Source organism: Mastomys coucha, unplaced genomic scaffold (genome assembly GCF_008632895.1).
Source record: "Mastomys coucha isolate ucsf_1 unplaced genomic scaffold, UCSF_Mcou_1 pScaffold21, whole genome shotgun sequence".
NCBI classification, from domain to species: Eukaryota; Metazoa; Chordata; class Mammalia; order Rodentia; family Muridae; genus Mastomys; species Mastomys coucha.
In genome coordinates this window covers 1,583,780-1,592,161 of record NW_022196904.1, presented here as the reverse complement: position 1 = coordinate 1,592,161, position 8,382 = coordinate 1,583,780, and the positions used below count along the sequence as shown (strand labels likewise).

The window sequence follows — 8,382 nt, the reverse complement described above, 5'->3', positions numbered from 1 at the left end:
ATGAACATGAATATATAAAGTCTTTTTGTTTGTTTTGTATTTAGTAGAGTTTAAAATCTTGGCTCTTGATTTCTCCGAGAACTGGGAAGGACGTTGGTGTAGAGGATATTATCTACTATGAGTTCTGGTTCACTGAAATCACAAATGCATGGTCTTCTGGCCAAGCGTCTGCGGGTTCATATTTCTGTAGCATTCACTGTGGCCCTGGGAGTTGCCGCTGCCTATAAGTTTGGCGTGGCTGAGCCAAGAAAGAAGGCGTATGCAGATTTCTACAGAAATTATGATTCCATGAAAGATTTTGAAGAGATGAGGAAGGCTGGTATCTTTCAGAGTGCTAAGTGATTTCAGAATGCAAAGAATTCTTTGGATTCTGCTCCATAGAAGTTCATTGCTGACCTGTGTTGCTGAACTATGAAACATGAATGTGTGGGCTAAGGAGTAGTTTCTCTCAATAAAATCTTGGCTCTTATTGTGGTACAAGCCCAAAATAAGAACAATTTTTAGACATTGGGTTTCATTGTAATAAGGCTGTATTTCAATGACCCTCACATCACCAAAGGATTTTACCTCCATCGTAGCTAAGCTGAGAGTTGATAGTTCTGCTGCACCAAGAAATGGATTGTAGGCTCGATTTTTGGATACAGACTTCCTGGTATGGTCAAAGCTCTTTGACTTGAGTGAGTGACTTCATTCTCAGCCCACAGAGAACAGGTTACATCCATTTAAGAAATGGTGTAGGTATTAAGATGGTCTATCCATAAAGTCATTCACCAACTGTTTCAATGAACAATGGTTCTGCTTGGAGGGTGGCACAGACACTAGGTGAGGGTACAAATTTGGTTCATTAGCTGTGATAATTTGGAGAAGCATTCATCTCAAAGAAGGAATAACTTATAAAGTCCTCTTTTTCAAACTTGATACAAGAGTTACAAATGTCAAGCAAAGCATTCAGTCTCACTTTGTTGTTCTCTTACAAGCCACCTCCCTAGTTAATTGTCTATGTTTCTTTTGAGTATATAAATACTTTTGAAATATATAAGCTGTTCTGAAAACCATAGTATAGTGTAAAGACATTAAATAAACAATACTACTAATAGAGAGGCTGAGATAGGGGAAGCAAGATTTCAAGACCCTTATGTTGTACACAGCCAGACACTGTTACAAACATACAAGCTGACAGTGTATATAGATTGTACAATGTTGGACCTATTTCTCCACTATGGGCTACTAAGGCCCACATGCTATCTGGTTGAGAAGGATATTATAACAAATGGCATGGAAGAGGGGCACCCATACAATTGTTTATTCCTTAGGATACAGCCATTTAATTTTGAATTTGTTTTCTTTTTCTTCTCATCTCTTCTCATGTGGGCTGTGTCTGGCTCTCTTACCAAAGCCTGTTTCTAGGAAGACAGATCATCTATGGGACAGAGTTGAAGTAATTGGTGTCTAGTGAGGGTGCAGCTCAGATGGGATTCCTTTATTTTCAGAGGCTCCCAGATTTTGTGTGAGATTGGAGTCATATATAATGGTTGGGTTTTACGCTGAAGCAAGAGGCAAAAATACGGCATAGCTCAATGATTTAGTGGAACACCATGTTGACTGGCCCACAGAAGTGGCAAAGTTTTGTATTAAGAATGTCAATCCTCAGGCTGGCAGGAGATTCCTGGGCTAGCAGGAGGCAAAGAGAGAAGCCACTAGATAGTACTAAGGTAGGAGAGATATTCTTACATTGTTAGAGAACAGTAAAGATGATTAAGCCTATTGAAATATGTCAGAAATTCTGAAAACCGTGAGTTGAGACTTTACTTTGGATGTGTCCTGTTTAAGTTTTCATTCAACATGACACAATCTAGAGTCATCTGGGAAGATGGAATGTCAAGAGCAATTGCCTCCACCATGTTGGCCTGTGTGCATGTCTGTGTGGTCATTTTCTTGATTCATGATTGAAGTGGGAACTACTCCATAGCTCCCTGGGAACCACACTCTCCTGACATCAGATGACCAGACTTCTTTTTCTGTGTCTCTGTAGGGCCACCTCACAAGCCTTTTGTCTGGGCAGTTCCAAGAACTGTGATTTCCACAGGTAGGGCTGTGACCATCTTCTGGAGGACTCTTCCAGGAGTGACCAAGGTGCATCTACAGCATTATATACCCAGTGGACTGTGGTATGATAGCACACCACAGGGAGAAACCCAAGAGATTTTTGAGTTCAGTCTGCATATTGTAATGTACATCAATGCTGGGATTTACTACTATGACTACTAAAAGGGAGGCCAATGGGCACAAACTAGTGGCAAACTGGAGTTGATGGTGACAGGTGAGTAAGTATCCAAGAACAGTGTTGTTCAACCTCAGTCACTGTTGCCTACCTCACTGAACGACAATGTCCCAGCACAGATCCTGCCCCCTCTCTCTGCTCCAATACACTGGTTAGTCCTTCTCTCCCCCCTCCCCTTCCCTCCTTCCCGTCTTCTCTTCTCCTGTCTTCCCTTTTCATCTTCATTTCTCATTTTATCCTTTCCTTCTCAATTTCCATTTTTCTTTACTTATTTTTTGAGACAGAATCTCAAATATCTTAGTCTTGCCTTGAACTTGATGTGTATCCAAACATTGTGATCTTTTGATCTCTCTGCTTCTACTCTCTTAGTACTAGCATTATAGACCTGGATAGCCACACCATTCATGTGATGATGGGAATAGAACACAGGGCATTTTGTATATTAGGCAAGAATTCTACCAAGATTCATCCCCTGACCCTTTTTGTGGTATATGTCCCTCCTTCTGTGCTGACTGTAGTCTAGGATCCCTTCAGAATGATGACCATGACTCCTAAGGGATGAAGTTCATGGAAAATGACAAGAGCCTTTAGTACCTACATAGAGCCTCTCTCTGGTCCTAGTTCATAGAAAATAATAGAATCATGGTTTGCGTTCCCTATAGAATTGCAATAGATGACTATCCTTTTGTTTTTATCTTTTCTTCTCTTTGCTCAGACTGTGAATTATAAGCTTAATTTTCAGTTTTAAATAACATGGTACAATGGTGATTTTTTTGAGACAGCATCTCATATATAACTGTGCCTGGCTTTGAAGTCTGTATAGACCAAGCTGGTTTTAAACTCAGAGATTTACCTGCCTCTGCTTCCTGAGTCTTAAGATTAAAGCCTATACTACCATGAGCAGCTAATAACAGGGTCTTTTCACTTGTAGGTATTTACAAGGAGAAGCCATTCCTTACTGTTGATTTAGGTCCCCAAGGATTTTCAGAAAGAAATGTGACTCTCATCTGTCACGCACGCACATATTTTCTTTGACATCTTCATCCTCTGCAGAGATGGAAATGCTTCCTTTCCTTACAACTGCTTACATCAGAACCACAATACATTCCTCATCTTCCCTGTGAGCCTAGGGTTCAAGAGGACCTACAGATGCTTTGTGTCTTTCAAAGTCAATTCCTACTTGTGGTCACTGTCTAGTGACCCCCTTGAGCTTCTAATCCTAGGTAAGTATATCTGGAACTTGTTCATTATCTCAGAACCTAGAGAGGCCTCAAGGGAAGTAATGTGGGATATATTAATTCCACTTTATGTCTGCTGTGTGCTACTTGTTGCATGCTGCATTGCTATTTTGAGTGCAGGTTATTCATTTGCATTATGGGATATGAATATTGTGTATTATTTATATTATTTTGGGCTGCTACAATTATATTCATCTGGGGAATACAAGTCCTTACCTGTCTATAATGAGAAGCATTCTGAAAGATGCTGGTCTTCATCTGTTGAAGGGAAATTTCCTGGATGAGGGATGAGGACTATACTCATTTTTCCCACCATCTATGTTGTCATAGCTGTGAACAGCCATCAGTCCAGTAGAGAATGTAGGAAACATTTACAGAAGAGAACTCAGCAGGGTTCTCTTGCATGTACAATTTCATGATATAAAAGTAGAAAAGAGATGAGATAAGAATGGAGGACTGGAGGGAGACTGAATGGGGACTGAGAAAAAAAGCAAGTAATGGGGGTGAATTCTCAGACTTCTCAAACAAGAACACAGCAGTGACAGCTTTCTTGATAGAGGGAACTTATTTCTTTGTATCTTAGAACTTCTGATCATTTGGGACATCTTAGGTTTTAAGAGACAGGTTGTGTTTCAAGTATAGAAACAAAAAGGGCAGAGCCATGGAAATTCAACCTGGACACTAGAGAAATCATCAAGTGTTCATGGTTAAAGATGGTCATGAAGAGGCAGGAGGAAGAGATCCCATGTAGAATAGAGAAGGGGATGGCACAGGATGAGTTTTCATGTGAGCAAGACATACAGGACTGTTGGTGGTGTCTGCACACACTTAACATCTACTGTGCAACATTTGCTGATGGCTTTTAAATTTATAGCTGCAGTCAAGAAATCCTCTATGATCTTTAGAATTATATGTCCAATGGGGGTAGTTGAAATCTACCTTGACTGACATTTAGCACACATCTCCATAGAGCCCTAATTGGAAAACATCCACACATCCTCCTCACATATGTCCTTGTATTGACAGAGAGTCCATCTATCTTTCTTGAACTGGGACTCTTCAGGCATCCTCTTTTGCTGTCAGTTCTCACATGGCTCATTGTCAAACAATCCTTTGTGTCTGGAAATATTTTTTAAAACCTGTTCCTTCTTTGTTATGTCATGTCTGTCATGTCATGGTCATCTTTAACACAGCCATCTTACTGTCTTTCTTCTTTCTACCTGATAGTTTATATTTGTTAATTCTACGTCAAGTTTATATTACCTGTTTTTGTGAGTTTATATCCATTTCTCAAAGTTATGGGCTCAACAATGACATTTTCTTTTAAGTATATCTTGTACTATGACAATATTCACCTTCATTACATTCTTTTTGTCTCCAATCTCACCAGTCTTTCTAATCTAGTCTTTTTTCTACTTTTATGTCAGGAACATGTATATTCTACAAATGTGTATATATATGCATATACAAATATATATGTATACATATATACATATATACATACATATACATAAACACCACACACACATACACACACATACAAACACACACACATACACACACACATACACATATACACACATAATCCAGATTCCACATAGGAGGTAAATCATATGCCATTTGAGTTTGATTTATTTTACTCAATATGAGGATGCCATTTACATATGTAATTCTAGCCCATTTTATCAGCTAGCTCACCTTTATGCCTAAATAAAACCCAAATGTATGCATGTACTACTGTTTTGGTTAGCATTTTTATTCCTACAATGAGACATGTGACAAAAGCAACCTAAAGAAGTCAAGTTTTACTATATTTCCCAGTTTGAGGTATTTGAATTACCTTCATCATGGTGGGGAAGGCCTGGTTGCAGGAACTTGAGGCAACTGGTCACATTGCACCAGCATTTAAGAAACAAGGAATAGACAGAGGAGAATGCTTAGGCTCAGGCACCTTTCTTGTTTTTTAAAAAATATAATGAAAAATACCTAATAATCATGTTATTATCTAATAATAACAATCTAAGCAGTATGATCTCTCACAGGCATGGCTAAAGACAAGCTCAATCTAGGGTACCTCTCACAGACATACCCAGAAGCTTGTCTACTAGGTAGATATTGTCAAGTTGTGGATCAATACTACCAACACAAGCACATTTAAAAAAAATGAGGCCAGCCCTTGTATGCTGTTTGGTTGGTGGTTCAGTCTCTGGGAGTCCCCAAGAGTCCAGGTTAGTTGACTCTGTTGGTTCCATGTGGAGTCCCTACCCTCTGTGGGTTCCTCAATCCATCCCTCAACTCTTCTACAAGACTTCCTGAGCTCCTTCTAATGTTTGGCTGTGGGTCTCTGCATCTATTTCAGTCAGCTCTTGGGTGGAGCCTCTCAGTGGACATGTATGTAATTGTCTGTAAGCTTAACAGAGTATCATTAATAGTGTCAGGGATTGGCTCTTGCCTCTGGGATGGGTCTCAAGTTGGGTTAGTCATTGGTTGGGCATTTCTTTTGTCTCTGCTTCATCATATGCAGGACAAATTTTGGGTTGAAGGTTTTGTGGGTAGGTTGGTATTTTTATCCCTCCACTGGGAGTCCTGCCTGGTTACAGGAGGTAGTCTTTTCAGGCTCCATATTCTGGACTGTGACTGCTAGGAGTCTCAGTTAGAGTCTCCCTCATAGATAACCTGGAGGCACCCCCACCATCCCCTCTCCCACCTAGTTCCCTTCTTCTATCCACCTCTGATGACAATTTTATTTCCCCTTCTGAATGAGATTCAAGCATTCTCCCTTGGGCCCTCCTTGTTTGTTAGCTTCTTTGGGTCTGTGGTTTGTAGCATGGGTGTCCTGTACTTTATGACTAATATCCACTTATAAGTGAGTACAAACTATGCATGTCCTTTTGGGTCTGGATTGCCTCATTCAAGATGATATTTTCTAGTTCCATCCATTTCCCTGCCAATGTCATGATGTCCTTGTTTTTAATAGCTGCATAGTATTCCATTGTATAAATGAACCACATTAAAAAAATCCATTCATCGTTTGAGGGACATCTGGGTTGTTTCCAGTTCCTGGCTCTTACAAATAAAGCTGCTATGAATATAGCAAAAGCAAATGTCCTTGGGTCTTGAGGTAGAACTATTCCCAATTTTCTAAGAAACTAACATATAGATTTCCAGAGTGTTTGTACAAGTTTATACTTCTACCAACAATGGAGGAGTGTTCCTCTTTCTTTACATCCTTGCCAGCATGTGCTATCACTTGAGTTTTTGATCTTAGCTATTCTGACAAGTATAAGGTGGAATCTCAGATTCTTTTCAATTTACATTTCCCTGATGACTATTTCTTTAAGTGTTTCTCAGCTATTTAAGATTCCTCTGTTAGGGATTCTGTTTAGCTCTGTACCCCACTTTTAATTGGGTTATTTGATTTATTGGTGTCTAACTTCTCAAGCTCTTTATTTTGGATATTAGCCCTCTGCCAGTTGTAGGGTTGGTCATGATCTTTTCTCAGTCTGTAGGCTCCCATTTTGTCCTTTGTCTGACAGAAGAAGCTTGTCACTTTCACGAGGTCCCAGTTTTCAATTGATGATCTTAGTGCATGAGCCATTGTTGTGATGTTCAGGAAGTTACCTCCTGTAGCAATGCATTAAAATTGCCTTCTTTCTTTTTAATCAAATGATTTAAATATTTAAAAAAAATTACTTCTCTCCTGTTCTCCTCCCTAACCTGTGGCCTCTCTCCACCTGCTGGTGTCCAGGAATAACCTTACAAATGACACGAACACCAATCTCAGACAGGGATAGTTTACTGAGCATAGATCCTAGGACTGATTTATTAGGGCCATGGTCCAGATTTGGGAACTGAATCATGACCCTGAGTTAAGATTCTACAGGGCTTTTAACATCAACAGGCATCTGTGCTAAGTTACTATACCAATCAGGATTTAGGGATAGGGGATTTCCTTAGGAGTATGTCTTTGTTGTACATTTATTCTGTTTCCATTGGTTGATGTATTCAACTGTGGCAGGGGACTTCCCTTGTCTAATATTCATGTCTTAATTTGTCTGCTAGGATGGGACTTGTTTTGTCTAACATTTATGCCTTAACTTGCTAACCAGGATGTCAGTTACCCACATACATGTCTCTTTCTGCCAAGTAGTATGTCAGTTCTCAGGAAGGTCTTGGCAACTTAAACTTTAGGCCCAGTACTCAAAGTGGAAGTCCTTTTCTGAACAATTTCTTACATCAGTACAGGTGTCTCTCTTATGTTGCAGTCCATCCAGCTTATAAAAACAAATACCATAAAAGCTTATACACAGGTGCAGTAAGTGCTTTGGGTCCAAGCTTATTGTCGGTAACTATGCAAAGCAGTTCTACTGACTTCTATTGTGATTGGTTTCCATGGAACAGAATATAACTGAATGTGTAATCAACTTGGATATGAGAAAGTTTCCTCAGCAGAAGCAACATATGGAGAATGTGTAAAGACCCACAGCTAGACATTATGTGGATAGAGAAAGTTTATATTGGAGATCTCCATTGGGTCCCTCATTTCAGAGACTGGGGAATCCTGTGGAAGATGGGAAGAAAAGATTTTAGGAGTCTTTAGATTTAGCTTTTGATCAGCAAATGTGTCTGAGATTTTGTTCACATTTTGGAACATCAGACTTTGTTTTCACTCCTCCCTCTCCCCAGTGCTTTCCTTCACCACTTGGGTCCTTTCCTGTATTTCCTTCCCATGCCCACTGCCATCTTAAGACACACACTCCTTTATTCTATTTCTACTTCCCCTAAGATCATTGAGAATTACGTATACTGAATTTGATTACATTTAATTCCTACTAGAGGAACACAATTCCCTGTGTGGGGGTA

The 8,382-nt window shown here is 39.7% G+C and overlaps 1 pseudogene; it reads left to right on the top strand.

Annotated features, from left to right (window-relative positions):
- Nucleotides 1-117: 117 nt before the first annotated feature.
- LOC116100350 lies at nucleotides 118-457 on the top strand (annotated as a pseudogene).
- The last annotated feature ends 7,925 nt before the right edge of the window (nucleotides 458-8,382 follow it).